This window comes from Rana temporaria, chromosome 2, assembly GCF_905171775.1.
Source record: "Rana temporaria chromosome 2, aRanTem1.1, whole genome shotgun sequence".
Lineage (NCBI taxonomy): Eukaryota > Metazoa > Chordata > Amphibia > Anura > Ranidae > Rana > Rana temporaria.
This window is the reverse complement of record NC_053490.1, coordinates 213,512,679-213,528,652: the sequence shown is the minus strand read 5'-3', so window position 1 is coordinate 213,528,652 and position 15,974 is coordinate 213,512,679.

Sequence of the window (15,974 nt, the reverse complement as noted above, 5' to 3'; positions counted from 1 at the left end):
TTTTTTAGACGTGGTTGGGGGGGCAGGGGGATAATGGTATATACATGTCCTGATGCAGATTTGTTTTCTTATCATGTCCTGAATGCTAGCTGTCTGTACAAATGCTTAAAGTGGATGTAAACCCGATTTCATGAAATTTGAGCTGGTCACATATATCTGCAGTGTTTTGTTATCAAAGAGCTAAATCCTGTATCTCTCTCCTGACCCATTCCTCTGTTATCAGCCTGATAACTCCTGACAAATTCTCGGACACATCAGATAAAAGCAGCTTGACATTTCTTTTCAGAGGAGGTTGCTAAAATAGATTAGCAGGGAGCTGGCCTTCTTACAAAACTTCTCTGAGAGTCTCTGCCTATGATGAGAGGGGGTGTGTGCATTTTCCTCCAATCAGCAGTTTTAGCTATCTTGGCTATATGCCCAGCAGGAAGAAAACATCTCTTAACAAGATCTGAACTTTCTAAACAGTATATAAATGTGAAATGTGTAGGCAGATTTGGTTCATCCCTGTGTATCATCTGAGGTTGTTCACATCACTGGGTGTATGGAGGGTTTACATCCACTTTAAGGTTGTGAAAGCGTGGACTGTAGATGGTTCATCGTTGGATTGAATTTTGGAGGTGCTAGAAGTGACTGTCCAGAAGCAATAAGGAACTGCAACAGGAGCACAAATTTGGCCAGTAGACGGATTGGCCCTTGGAAATGACTGTTCTCCCACATTAATATAGTTTTTTTGAAGTTTGTTGATATAATTGACCAGCTGTATGCTCCAGAATCTGACCTAAAACATACAATGGTATATGTTTTACTACATGTACGAATAATCTTCATTGTGGTTTATTCAAAGAGGTCTTCCAGTATTTTAATAAAAAAAAATATGAATTAAGCCTGTCTATGTTAAATTTCTGGTTTGTGTGCTAAACTATCCATGGTCATGGGATAATAGGTGGTTGATGTGTTTTGGTCAGGTCTCACACTTTATGGGTACTTAAAGTGATTGTAATATGTGAAATAAAAAACTTGTCTATACTTACCTGCTCTGTGCAATAAAATTGCACAGAGCGGCCGCAAACCTCCTCTTCTCAGGTCCCCTGCAGGCGCTCCTGGCCCCTCCTATCTGTCCAGTGCCCCCATGGGAAGCGACTTCCCTTGGGGGCACTGGACAGAGAGGAGGGGCCAGGAGCGCCTGCAGGGGACTTGAAAAGAGGAGGTTCGTGGCCCGAGTCACTCTGCTGCATCCATTGACACAGACAGCGGGACTCGGCCCCTACCCCCCGCTCCCTCTTCACTGGCTTTGATTGACAGCACTGGGAGCCCCAGCAAAGCCAGCAAGACCCAGAAGTGAGAGGAGAGAGGAGCTGCAGATGTGCACGGCGCTGGAACGAATGAGGGCTCAGGTAATAAGAGGGGGATGCTGATGCCTAAACATTTTTTACTTTAATGCAAGGAATGCATTAAGGTAAAACTGTTTAGGCTTTAGAACCACTTTTAAAGATGTCTTTTGCCAGAATGGGGGAACAATCAATCAGACAGGTTAGAAAACCTGATTGATTGCTGATGTGCCATTGCGTTGTAATGTTGGTACCATGTGCTTGTGCCACTCATCTCCTCCCTTGCCCTCTGTTTATTCATTTAAATAATTAACCAAGCAAAAATGTTCCTCTTTGTGGACATACCAGAGGGTCAGAATGCTTGGAGTTGCAGTATTACCATCTTAATTGCATGGCCAATCACCTTTTAATTTTACAAATTAAATTATTTACCACAGTAATATAACATTTGAATATATATATTCTTCCATTGCATGTCTCTACAATGTGCGCCCTAGCAATAAAAAATGATTTTAGCCTTTTAATCTATTGAATCCTAAATGCATATTTTCATAAATATGAAAAGGGTGAACTAGCCCATTCCACCGCTTTCCTGGACCCCTACTACACTTCTCTATTCTACCGTCACCCACACTAATAGGTGTAACAGTCTCCGCACGTTGAAGATTTCACTACATATCCCCAGAGGTTGTGTACCATCACAATGGATGCAATGGGGAACAATCAGTGTGGCCACTGGTGTTTTTTGTTTTTTTTAGACTTGGTTTTTGTGTAGGTGCTAAACCCAACACATACATGGGCATTGGCAGCAATATTTGTATTTATTTTTTCTCTCTATAGGTTTGTATTGAATTTTGAAAAATATAGCCCAATTAAGTCTATGGGGAGGATTTTTTTTTTCAGAAGGGATGTAAATGTCAGAGTAGTTTGCACTGCTGAATTGGAGGGGTTAGTGTAATGTAATTTGGGAGGGAGGTGGGCTTTTAGGTCCGGCTCACCCTGTCTTTGCAAATATCTATTTGTGAATGTTGCCATGTTGGGATAACGTTAATAACCCTCCCCCCTTTGAGGGCGAGCAGCTGCCACTTTGCACAGCTGCTGTCCTTCAATCCCAGCTGTCTCTAGGGTCCCCACTGATGATTGGGAGCAAATCCGAGTTGTTCCCAATCATGTGATCACAGTTACTGATTACATGCACATTGGAGATTTTACTGCACATTGGAGGTTTTACTGAAAGAAAATGAAAAAAAAGTGTATAAATGACACCACTTCAGGCAAGCACATGCAGCGGCCTGCTGCGGGCACATGGGCTTTACCAGGATATGCCTCCTACCCTCCAGACATTCAAATGCATAAGCGGCACTCCCCTTTAATTTTCAGTGAGCCACAACAAGCTTTACAACATGTCAATAATCATAAAATTAGGAACTATCCCAATCAAACTTCAAAACATTTGGAATATGTGTTTTTAATGTAAAAATTAATAACACATCGCAAGGAGACCTCTCCTTCGATTTGGAATATTTCAGTGAAGATCATGAAATCTGACACCCGAGATATAAAAAAGAGTTTACATTTAGGGTTCATTCACACCAGATGAGCTAGAGTGTGTTTGTGAATACATTCCCAATGCATGGCAACCAAAAAAATAATGGTCCCCTGTGAATGCAGTTCACACCAGCGCACATTACATCTGTGCAGCTCTGGGGGAAAAAGTACGGCATGCACTGCTATTTTCATTGTAATGCATTCAAATGCAAGCAAACAGACATGAGCTAAAACGCATTGCAAGGTAAAAAAAAAAAAAATGCAATCCATTTAAAACATCCGTCAATACATCATAGCGCATTCCAAAAATCGCAACGTGTTGTGGTGTGAATGAACTCATGCATATTCAACAAATATTTATTTTAACTATATGAGTTTAGCATTACTTTTTATCTACCGTATATACTATTAAAGATATACCGGTATATGCGGTTACAACATAAATTATATTTATATGCTGCATTTCTGAGATTACTTCTCAGCTGTATGAAAAAAAAAACAATAATATGGTTTAACTAATTCATTGTAAGGCTTCATGCATACAGGATGTAAAAATTGCATTTTCCTTTTTTTTCAGCTTCTACAAGCCCCTCTATTAAAGTCTATGGGGGTTATTTACTAAAGGCAAATCCACTTTGCACTTGAAATTGCACTGAGAGTACACTTGGAAGTGCAGTCGCTGTAGATCCGAGGGGGACATGCAAGGAAAATTAAAAAAAAAACTATTTTAGCTTGCACATGATTAGATAATTACATCAGCAGAGCTTCCCCTTATCTTGGAACTACAGTGACTGCACTTCCAAGTACAATTTCAAGTGCATTTTGCACTTGTAGTGCAAAGTGGATTTGCCTTTAGTAAATAACCCCCTGTGTGTCCATGCACACATAGGCATTTAAAGACGTATTAGAAGAGGAGCATTTACGGCAGGGGTGTCCAACCTTTTGACTTTCCTGGGCCACATTGGAAGAAGAGGAATTGTTTTGGGCCACACGTAAAATACACTAAGGGCTCTTTCACACGTCCTTTCAGTTTCCTTTGTCCGCTCCGTCGGCTCAGCGGGGATCCCCGCTGAGCTCACGGCGGATAGGGCGGTCCCCGCACACTGTGCAGGGACCGCCCTGTCTCAGCTCCGCTCTGCCCTATGGGGAACCGGATGCAGATGGACCGTCTGTCCGTCTGCATCAGTTCCGTTCCGCCGGACGGAAGAAAAATAGGGTTTTCTTCCGTCCGAAAACCGGATCCCGACGGACGCTAGCGGATGCTCCATCCGCTAACGGACGCGTTCCCATAGGGATTCATTACAAGTCCGTTAACGGACTTTTAATGAACGGACAAGCGGAGCGGACGTGTGAAAGAGCCCTAACAAGGATAGCTGATGAGCTGAACAAGTTGGGCAGATCACAAGTAACGATCACTGATATAAATAATGTACTCCACATTCACTAATCTCTGGGGAAAATAAGTGCAACTGAACCTGCAAAGTAAAACGGCCTTTAGTAAAATAAATCCCATTGGCTAGACCACCAGGTACACATAAAAGAAAGAAAGCCTACAAATGAAAACAAAATGCAGCCATCACATCTAAGAATTGGTAAGCTGCAATATAATAAATGTTTGCTTTTGGGTTTAATAGCATTTTAAAGTGATTGTAAAGTCTTTTTTTTTTTTTTTTTCCCCCTTATAGAAAATAATAAGCACGTTAGGCTGGGTTCACTCCTATGCGAATTGGATCAGTTTTTTCTTCGCATAGCAGGAGAATGTGACCAGCTCTCTATGGAGCCAGTTCACATATTTCCGGGGCAGCTGTGGAGTGCACTGCACAGAAACGCTGTGCGTCTTTAGCGTAGTTTCAGGGCCGAATTCAGGAAAATATTCGTTTCTGTGCGATATGCATGGAAAAAATCAAGAGATTGTGTTGCGCTCCAATAGCATAGAATGGTGTACTTGGTAAAATGTATAAATAACCAAAATAGTATAATTGATAAATGAATGTGCAAATAGACTGAAAGATAAAATCTATATAAATGCTAAGATAAGGTGCATCCAAAGGTGTACTGAATGAATGTACAAACAGTGCAGATAAGGCGACTCAGGTGCATAAATAAAATCACAACGTAAAGATAATAGTATATGCAGTCGCAGAGGAAATTGCAGGGTGGTGTTATGCTCCAATCAAAATGAATGACTGGACATAACTGATATACAACAATGATGGATGAATAAAACGGTGAACTAAATAAGAGTGCAAATAAATACGAATAGGTGACTGTATAATGTAAGTAAAATCACATTGTATGAATGGTGGGTGCAACCGCAAGATTGTCCAATTGTTACAAAGTGCAAATGAAGTCACGTGACAGTGACGATACGCGTCAGACACTAGGACTAGACCAGTTCCAGGGCTTTCCATTTTTCCTGTACTGTACTGAAAAGCAGTACAACAGATCCAAAACGCACCAGTACATTAAAAAAAAGAACAAAAGCATCTGGAATGCTTCTGGAAACGCATGCAGAAACACATCTGGAATGGATCTGGACTGCGTTTTTGTGGTGTGAACCAGCCCTAAAGCTCACTATTTGTGGAGATGGGGTACTTGCTGTTATTATGCATTTTGCAATTCCATTCATCTCTGTGGCAGATGTGGTTTTGTTAAAATGCAGGAAAAATGGTCCTTATGTGACTTTTAATAAATAAAATGGAAAAAAATACATGAGAATAAAAGTCAATGTATTATGATAGTACAGACACCATCAGGTGCTGTTGCAGCAGCAATTGTGCAGAGAGGTGTGACCGGGACCTAAATAATAATGTGTGTATTTCCTCACTAGTTTCACTAGGGGGAGTCTTTGTAACGTAAATCAATCCAAGTTTTGTCATGGAAGTGGTCTTATTTTCTATGGAATAAACATGTATCGGTATCATGAAAAATATCGTATTGCTACAACTTTAAGTGGGAAATACCTTTAATGATATATATTCACTGTATTCCTCATTTTTTATATATATATGCCTTTATTTGTATTTCCATATTTAAATGCAAGTTTACAGGCAAATACAACAGGGGTTGTAATAAACTATACAAATGCCAGGAGTGCTTGAGCAGTTGCATACAGTAGTTGCAAAATTTAAAACAGGCCTGGGCAAATTGCGCCCCAGACCCCTACCCAGCCCTTGAGCCTGTTTTCTTCTCACTAAGATCCTCACAGATGTTCATGCGCAGAGCTACAAGAACTGGAAGAAGAGGGCCTAAGGAACTGATGGATACAGTGGGTATGCTCAGTTCTGGCAGGGGGAGCATTGCCTAGGAGACATCCCAACACTCTCCTGCCATTTTGCTATCTAGCCATGTTCTTTTTGTTTCAGCACCTGCACACTGTAAACCCCGGGAGCTATGCAACTGTTCTTCACTCCAGGTCAGGATGGGCAGAAATCTCTGCTGTGACAATCTCAGGCTCTCTCCTTTCAGTCACAGTGCTTTTTAGAGGGCATTTTGTAGGTGGTGAGAAGGTGTTATGACACTTCCCACCACCTGATTTAACCGTATAATGCCACTCTGCAATCCCATGCATTGCATGTGGTTGCAGCCAGGGCCGGCCTTGGGTGTTCAGGCACCCTGTGCGAGCTAATCCTGTGGTGCCCCCCATCTTCACCCCTTGTCACCTAAACTGACTTACCTTTCGGTGGACGGTGCGGCTTTGCATTTAAAAATGGCGCCGCCCGGCGCTTAGACGCCACTGCGCATGCGCCGTCTGCCCGAGAATAGCCAAGCGTTTTCTGGCTTTGTGGATGTGCAGTGTGCCTGTCGGGGCCGGCAGAAGACATTTTTTTCAGGTGCTGCAACTGATGCATTGCTCTTTACCCAGTCCCTGGGCAGGGGGACCTGGCAGCGCCTGCTGCTGTGACTCGTAGGACTCGGACTCCTGTGATGATCATGTGAGTAACTGACTGCGACTCACATTCTGCAAGCTGTGATGGCCGCACGGCGCCCTGTGCGGCCGCACAGCTCGCACACCCCAAAGGCCGGCCCTGGTTGCAGCGTGGCCCCACTGAACTTAGTGGGTGAGTTTGACAAGTGGTGCCGCTTGTCAAACTCTCGACCTCAAGTTAGAAAATGCCGTGGTCGTTGCATGTAACCAGCCTCGTCCGGCTGTTATTTTACAGTTCGGATGCATTTTTACCACCCCCCCGACTGCCTGTCTGACATAGACCTATTTCATGAGCAGTTGTACCTATTATTCCTAGCAACAGGTTTTTCGTATATATTCAGGGCCGTCTTTAATGTTGATTGGACCCTGGGCAAACAAAATCTTATCTTGTCAATAAATATCAGCTAGACTTAAAATCAGTTTACTGTATCAGATCAGGCAGTGGTTGCCAGAGGTTACAGCATATCATTACCATTTACTGACTGGTTGCTAGAGGTTACAGCACACATTACGTCTCACTGATTAGTTGCTAGAGGTTTTACAGCACATGATTTCTTCTTGTTGATTGGTTGCTAGAGATTACTGTACAGTAATACTGCTCACTGATTAATTGCTATCTATGATCTATCTCTTCAATGCATGACAGTATTTTTTCTAGCTTTGTTATTCGTGGCTTGGCATTGCATGCTATCACTAAAGCTGGATACACACTGTACGATTTTCTGTAGATTTTTTCCTTCAGATTTACTAAATCCATAAAATATGAGGTCAAACCTTAAGGCCTTGTACACACGACCGAACATGTCTGCTGAAACTGGTCCGCGGACCAGTTTCAGCAGACATGTTCGGTCGTGTGTACAGCAAAGCAGACAGGTTTCCAGCGGACATTTATCCACCCGACCGTTTTCGAGCGGACAAATGTTTCTTAGCATGCTAAGAAACATGTCTGGTGGAATCCTGTCCGTCGGACATGTTCGGTCGTCTGTACAGACTCACCGTACATGTCCGAGCGGCCGCCATCCCTCGCATGCGTCAAATCACTTTGACGCATGCGTGGAAGCATTGAACTTCCAGGGCCGCGCACGTCGCCGCATCATCGTCGTGGCGACGGCGCGGCCATGTGGTGTGTACAACCATCGGTACAACGGTGGACCGTTTTGAGCGGACAGTCCGTCGGTCTGTACGAGCCCTAAGAGTTTAAATTTGTATGCAATCAGGCAGGCCCTTGCACTACATGGTTTTGGTAAATCGAAAATAAATCAGACAACAAAAGTTGTATAGTGTGTATGGGGTCGAAGTATGTGATCTACATGGCCCCCAAATCCTTTTCCATCATTGATTCTCCCAGGATCTTCCCTCCTAAAGTGTATTTTGTTTGTGTATTTTTGGCACACAATGCATGAGTTTACATTTCTCAGTATTGAACCTCAACTGCCATGTAGCTGCCCAACCCCCTATTTTTTCAAGATCTTCCTGTAATGATGTTATATTGTGTGATGAATGTATTTCCCAGCATAATTTGGAATCATCTGCAAACACTGAAATCAAGCCCTTGATTCCAACCTCTATATATCATCAATAAACGTTGGTAGGTGCGACGTGATGCAGCAGCAGTAAACACTCAGAGCCCATTTCTTTTTACAATGCTTTTAGGGATGTTTGCTGAGATATCAGGGGTCTAAACAAACCCTTGACATCTCACCTTTGAGACAGAGAAAGGAATTGAGGACACATCCTTCAATTTCTTTCTCTGTAGCCTCAGCTGCACTACAGATGAATGAACAGGAGACAGATGCTCCTAGTCATTAATAAACTGAAGCATAGTAAACACAGTTTACTATGCTCAGTTATAAATGGACACAGGAGCGATAACAATTGATTGCACACTATGTCCATTCATTCACTAAAGGAAGGGGCTGGTAAATTACATATTTACTAGCCCTTTCCACAACTCTCCATCCTGACAGATGCTCCTGTGTACCCACAGCCACTGGTGAGACAGGGAAGCTGGCAGAGTTGCAGGGAGCCGGGCACACAGGAGGGAATCCAATGTAGGCAGGACAGGGAAGGGGATTGATGCAGCGGTACAGGGGGGGCTATTAAAGGGACAAAGCTCTATATGCCTCTCCCTGCAGCAGTTGAAAGCCAGCAGGAGGGAGAGAGGGTGAAACCAGCTTTCAGCTATTCTGCCTCTCTCCCTCTGCACTGAGGTCACGTTAGCTAAGTAATAGAGAGAAATTGAGGCAGAAGAGAAAAATTGGAATACTAGTCAGTAACAGTGTGCAAAAGTGTCCTACATGTGGATGTTGCTGCACTATGTAAAACTATAAGAATCGTTTTTTATATTTTAGAATGGGGTACCTTAAGACTGTCCATCATTTTGAAGGGTGCCTTGAGATTGTTTTTAATTTTAAAGGGTGCATTGACTGCAAAAAAAAAAAGGTAGCTGCCCAACCTGATGACGTCAGTTGTGACGAAACGGTCGTAGGGCGTCACGCAGTGCGCACGCGCAAACCGGAAATGTTTGCACTGACAAACTAGGGAGCTCTTTCATTATCCTTGCAAGGAATTTTGTTTATTACTCCACACATGAGAGTTTTTAATTTTATTTTTATGGTTTTGTACATTTTAATAAATAATCCTTTATACGTCTGCATCAGAAGTGTTTTTCCCTTTTTTTTCACTGGGTGCACACCATCCCCCAATATCAGATGATCATTGCTCTTTACCTTGGAGATCTATTTTTGGAATACATCCGGTACACCCAGCTGATTGATTGATTTAATGGATTTGTAATGCGCCAAATACTGACCCGTCAGGGAAGCGTCCCCGCTGCAGTGGCAACTGTGAATGATCGTTTCTGGAGGGTCTCCATAAGGCGTTATCGAGGATCACCTGCATTTCTGCTGAGCCTGTTCTGACCCCCCTGAGAAGGGCGGTCACAGGCTAGTCGGTAAGCCTCCGTTTCTTCCATTGGTGGTGGGTTTCTTCACAGACTGGACTTCGCCCACTTATTAACACTGAAGAATTACAGGAATACACCGTACCCCGTTTTTCTTCACGGGTTCCTTCACTTTTGAACTTTTAGAGATTTATTGTATACTTACTAGTTTTTTATATACCGGTACTTCTTTCACATTATTTATTTTGAATTATTTGGTAACATACGATTCATTTTCAGCGCTACACTTATTGTATCCAAATATAAAAGATGCATTGGAAAGAGTCCCAGAGCCAGCCCAGAACTATTTCCCTGTACAACCCTACTATGGATTATGTGGTTGGCTCAACACCAACACTCACAAAGTGAGTATAGATAAAGGAGGCAGCAAAGGGTGGGGACTTAATATGAGGTTGGAAAGGCCCAAAACCTGCATCTGTTTGAAATAACAGATGAGTCTCTGGTACAGACCCATTTCTTTATTACAACCCCAATTCCAAAAAAGGTTGGATGCTGTGTAAAATCTACATATTAACAGAATGCAATGATTTGCAAATCTTATAAAATCTCCTAAACACATATTTTATTCACAATAGAAAATACATTGAATGTTTGAACTGAGAAAACATAATTTTAGGTGAAAAAAGGTTATTTTGAAATTAAGGGGCAGAAGCACTTCTCAAAAAAATAAAAAATAAAGTGCCATGTTTGCCACAGTGTAGCATCCACTGTTCTTTTAATAGCACTGTGTAAATGTCTGGGGACTGAGGAGACCAGTTGCTGGAGTTTTGGGAGAGGAACATCCCATTCTTGCCTGATATACTATTCTAACTGCTCAACACTTCTGGGTCTTCTTTAGTCATATTTTTTTTTCAAGATGCACCAATTATTTTCAATTGGTGAAAGCTCTGGACTGCAGGCAGGCCAGTTAGGAACCTGGACTCTTCTACTATAAAGTCTGAGGCCTCGTACACACGGACGGACTGTCTGCTGAAAAAGGTCCGCCGGACCGTTTTCAGCGGACATGTCCGCCCGGAGATTTCTGTCTGATGGTTGTACACACCATCAGACAGAAATCCGCGCGTACACGATAAGCGGTGACGTGGCCGCGATGATTACGCGGCGACGTGCGCGGCCCTGGAAGGTCAATGCTTCCACGCATGCGTCAAATCACTTTGACGCATGCGAGGGATGGCGGCCGAGCGGACATGTACGGTGAGTCTGTACAGACGACCGAACATGTCCGACGGACAGGCTTCCAGCGGGCATGTTTCTTAGCATGCTAAGAAATTTTTGTCTGCTGGAAAACGGTCGGCTGGACAAATGTCTGCTGGAAACCTGTCCGGTCGGCCGTACACACGACCGAACATGTCTGCTGAAACTGGTCCGCGGACCAGTTTCAGCAGACATGTCCGGTCGTGTGTACGGGGCCATACTGTTATCATAGATGCAGTATGCGGTTTAGCACTGTCTTGCTACATTTTTGCAAGGCCTGCCATGAAAAAGTTGTTGTCTGCATGGGAGCATAGCCTGCTCTAAAACCTGGATATAACTTTCAGCAACTTACCTTTGATTGACAGCAGGTGGCAGTGGGCAGACTTCATAGCCGTCAATCACAGGCAACGCAGACCTGATGGGGAACTAGTCTCCCAGAGTTCACAGCCACTGCACCTGTTGGATGGGCAGAACTTTATGGGGTCTGCCTTATTTATAAAAACCTGGTCTGTCTGTAATGAAAAGTATATAGTCTCTGTAACTAGAGAAGGCTGCTAGGCCAAATTTAGTTTGGGTTTTACTGTAGTCAGTGGAGCACGGTTGATCAATTGGGGCTGTGCAGTTTCACAGGCTGCTGTTCTGCTACTGTTCCCCCTGTTTTCTAGAGATTTCTAGAACATAGTGGGAGGGAGGGCAGAGCCTGCAGCCTGAAAATGTATGGAACTCCAGCCAATCCCTGGGAAGGTGTGTGCCCAGAAGGTGGGGGTGGGCCCGTAAATATTCCACCACCTGTGCAGAAAGGGCAACCTGCAGTATGTGGGTGTGGGGCAGTGTCAGTGCCAGAATGCAGGAGCAGACCCCTGTTGAGGGGCCTTGCCCTCCTGGGCAAAAGCCAGGGAAGGAAGCCAGCCTGAAGCAACAGAGGTCCCAGCTAGGCCTATTATCAAAGCAACCCAAGAATCCAGAGGGTCAGGAGATAGATCACAGGATAGAACCAGAGGGAAGCTGTAGGAGAGAATCCAAGTTGTCCAGAGGCGGCTTGACTCTACATCTCCATCACTAGGAAGAGCCTGGAAGGATTTTGGCAGAAATCAACTGACGTTGCGGGAGGCTGAGTGAGTACCAGACCCCATTGCTGCAAGGCTGACAGTGAGGTATTTGGGACTGTGAGTGAAGTACAGGTACAGGCAGCTGGAGATTCTGGGAGAGTGCAGCCAGAGGTTGTGCAATACAGCCAAGCAGTTGTGGAATACAGCCAGGAGTTGTGTAAGTGCAGCCAAGTTTGTGCTAGGCTCTCCAGAATTGTGCAGGGCAGCCAGAAATTGAGTGGTCCTTAAGTTGTTCAAATTTTACCATTTTCTAGGTATCCCATGCTCCTTAAATCTATCCAAGTTCATTGTTCTCCAATAAAAACAGAAAAATAAACCCCTAGACTAAATATTGAGCAAGAGGAAGAATGCCAAAAATGCTGTGTGCCTGGCTTTGTATGCTTTGAGTTGGGAGAAATAGGCTCAAATTACCAGCAGGGGTAGCACTAAACCTCTGTTGCATGGGATGCTATTAATTTGACTTCAAATTCTTTGTTCTTACACAGCGTATTGTTCCCACAATGTAATAGAGCCTGGATGTAGACTGAAATGCAGCATATTATGAGAACTCCTGTGTAACAATTACATACTGTATATACTCCAAATATGGAGTTTTCCTTCGAGTAGTCAAGGTGGACTAATTGTCACAAAAATTACTTTTAGCTAGATTCACAAAGAGTTAAGCCGGCGTATCAGTAGATACGCCGTCGTAACTCGGAATCTAAGCCGTCGTACATTTAAGTGTATTCTCAAATTGAGTTACACTTAAATGTAGCTAAGATACGACTGCCTGCGCCGTCGTATCTTAGCTGTCTAGTTCCGCCGGCCGCTAGGGGCGTGAACGCTGATTTACGCCTAGAATGCGTAAATCAGCGAGATACGCCGATTCACGAACGTACGCTTGCCTGTCGCAGTAAAGATACGCCGTTTACGTAAGGCGTTTTCAGGCGTAAAGTTAGTCGAACAAATAGTTGGCCTAGCCAATGTTAAGTATGGACGTCGTTCCTGCGTCGAATTTTGAAAATGTTTACGTCGTTTGCGTAAGTCGTCCGTGAATGGGGCTGGACGTAATTTACGTTCACGTCAAAACCAATACGTCCTTGCGGCATACTTTGGAGCAATGCACACTGGGATATGTCCACGGACGGCGCATGCGCCGGTCGTTAAAAACGTCAATCACGAATCATTTACATAAAACACGCCCCCCTGTTCCTCATTTGAATTAGGCGCGCTTAGGTCGGCCCATTTACGCTACGCCGCCGTAACTTAGGAGGCAAGTGCATTGTGAATAATGCACTTGCCTCTCTGACTTACGACGGCGTAGCGTAAATACGATACGCTACGACGGGTCAAAATTACGCCGTCCTACCTGAATCCAGCTATTTGTGTATTTTAAGTCAGTGACTTTATGATATATTGCAAATAAATATAAATAATTATACCTAAAGCAGCAGGATAAAAAGCAACAAAGTATAAGGCTCTGTTTCCACTATTGCAACCCCAAAGTCACGTGATATACAATGCGACTTTGCAATGCGATTTTTGATGTGATGTCATGCGACCTGTAAAAAACATGTGAGAACAAGTCGCACCGAAGTCAGAACAAAGTAGTGCCTCATACTCATCACCATGAACAATTCTTTACCTTTACAACAGAGTAAAAACTGAGTTTATATTCCACATATGGTTGTAAAAGGGGAAAATATTCAAATTTCCAAAAAGTACAACTTTTTAAAAAATAGTTTTATTTATTTTTATATTTTTACAGACATAAATGTAGTGCAATGTAATTCCAAAAGATATAATACTGATGGTGTGTTATTTGACCGTGTTGCAATTCATGCCAGCTATTATCATGCAATAAAACATCTTTAAATGTAAAATCTAGTACTACATTAGACTTAGGTTCTTTTTTTCTGTAAGTTTAGATAAACGCTTTACTACATACATGTCACTTGTCATAAGTGCAAAAAAAAATTCTTTACGTGATAAAAATGTTGCACCATACCTAACATTAGATTAGACATTTCACACATCCACACTTCTTCCAAATGATTTCAGTAACTTGGTGAAGTTTTCTATTTTGTTGGATAAGAATTAGTATGCAATATAAAAAAAATATAAAAAAAAATGATATATTTGTTTTTTTATCACATAAGGATCAGGCCTATTTTTGACATCAGGGCCCGGATTCAGAAAGAATCCCGTATCTTTAGGCGGGCGTAGCGCATCTCATATAACTTAGTCAGACGAGTAGCGTATTCAGAAAGAACTTGCGCCCGAAGTTACGGCGGCGTATCGTATATGGGCCGGCGTAAGCCCGCCTAATTCAAATAATCCAGGCAGTGGGCGTGTTGTATGGAAATGAATCGTGACCCCACGTAAATGACATGCTTAACAAACGGCACATGCGAGCGCATGCTCAGTATCACGTCAAATTTTCTCTCAAAGTTACGCCGGCTCAATGTTTAGTCGATGTGAACGTAACCTACGCCCATTCACTGTAAAATACGACGCTGTTCCGACGTTTCCGACGTCCATACCTAACATGACTTACCCCTGCTTTATGAGGGGTAAACTTACGCCGGACTGACGCCTTACGTAAACGACGTAGCTAAACCCGACGGGCGCAAGTACGTTTCTGAATCGGCATATCTACCTCATTTGCATATTTGATGCAAAAATATACGGAAGCGCCCCTAGCGGCCAGAGTAAACATGCACCCAAGATACGACGGCGTAAGAGACTTACGTCAGTCGTATCTTGGACAAATTCGGGCGTATCTGATTCTTTGAATCAGGCGCCAAGATACGACGCCTCACATTCAGACTTACGACGGCGTATCTGGAGATACGCCATCGTAAGTTGTTTCTGAATCGGGGCCCTGTTGTTTACAAGTTAAAATATTATTATTTTTTGCTCGAAAATTACTTAGAACCCCCAAACATTATATATTTTTTTCAGACACCATAGAGAATAAAATGACGGTCGTTGCAATACTTTATGTCACACCGTATTTGCGCAGCGGTCTTACAAAAACATTTTTTTGGGGGAAAAAATACACTTTAAGTTAAAAAATAGGAATACAGTAAATCTAGCCCAATTTTCTATATTGTGAAAGATTATGTTACGCCGAGTAAATTCATACCCAACATGTCATGCTTTAAAATTGCGCCCGCTCGTGGAATCGTGACAAACTCTGGCACTTAAAAATCTCAATAGGCGACGTTTAAAAATGTCTACAGGTTACCAGTTTTGAGTTACAGAGGAGGTCCTGTGCTAGAATTATTGCTCTCACTCTAACAATGTGTGCACAAACAAGGTCCATAAAGACATTGATGAGCGAGTTTGGGTTGGAGGAACCTGACTGGCCTGCAGAGTCGTGACCTCCAACCCGATAGAACACCTTTGGGATGAATTAGAGCAGAGACTGCGAGCCAGGACTTCTCATCTACATCACAAATGCGCTTCTGGAAGAATGGTCAAACATTTCCATAGACACACTCCTAAACCTAATGGACAGCCTTCCCAGAAGAGTTGAAGCTGTTAAAGCTCCAAAAGGTGGGCCAACTCAATATTGAACCCGACGAACTAAGACTGGGATGCCATTAGAGTTCATGTGCTTGTAAAGGCACATGTCCCAATACTTTTGACAATATAGTGTATATTGTCTAGTAGAACCTCCACAATGGCTCACTGATGTGATGTGCAATAGTGTTTCTTTGTATAACATTCAAATAATGGTGATACTAATGTCACTGTTTCTTGACTCACAGTAGGTCAAGAACCATCCTACTACATTCAATAAAATTATATATGCTAATTTAGCTGCAACAATGTATTTATTTTTTATTAAAGAAGAACTAATTTGGGTAGAATTTTCTTAATTCTGGTACATTTCCAAATCAGTTGGTTGCACAGAAGAC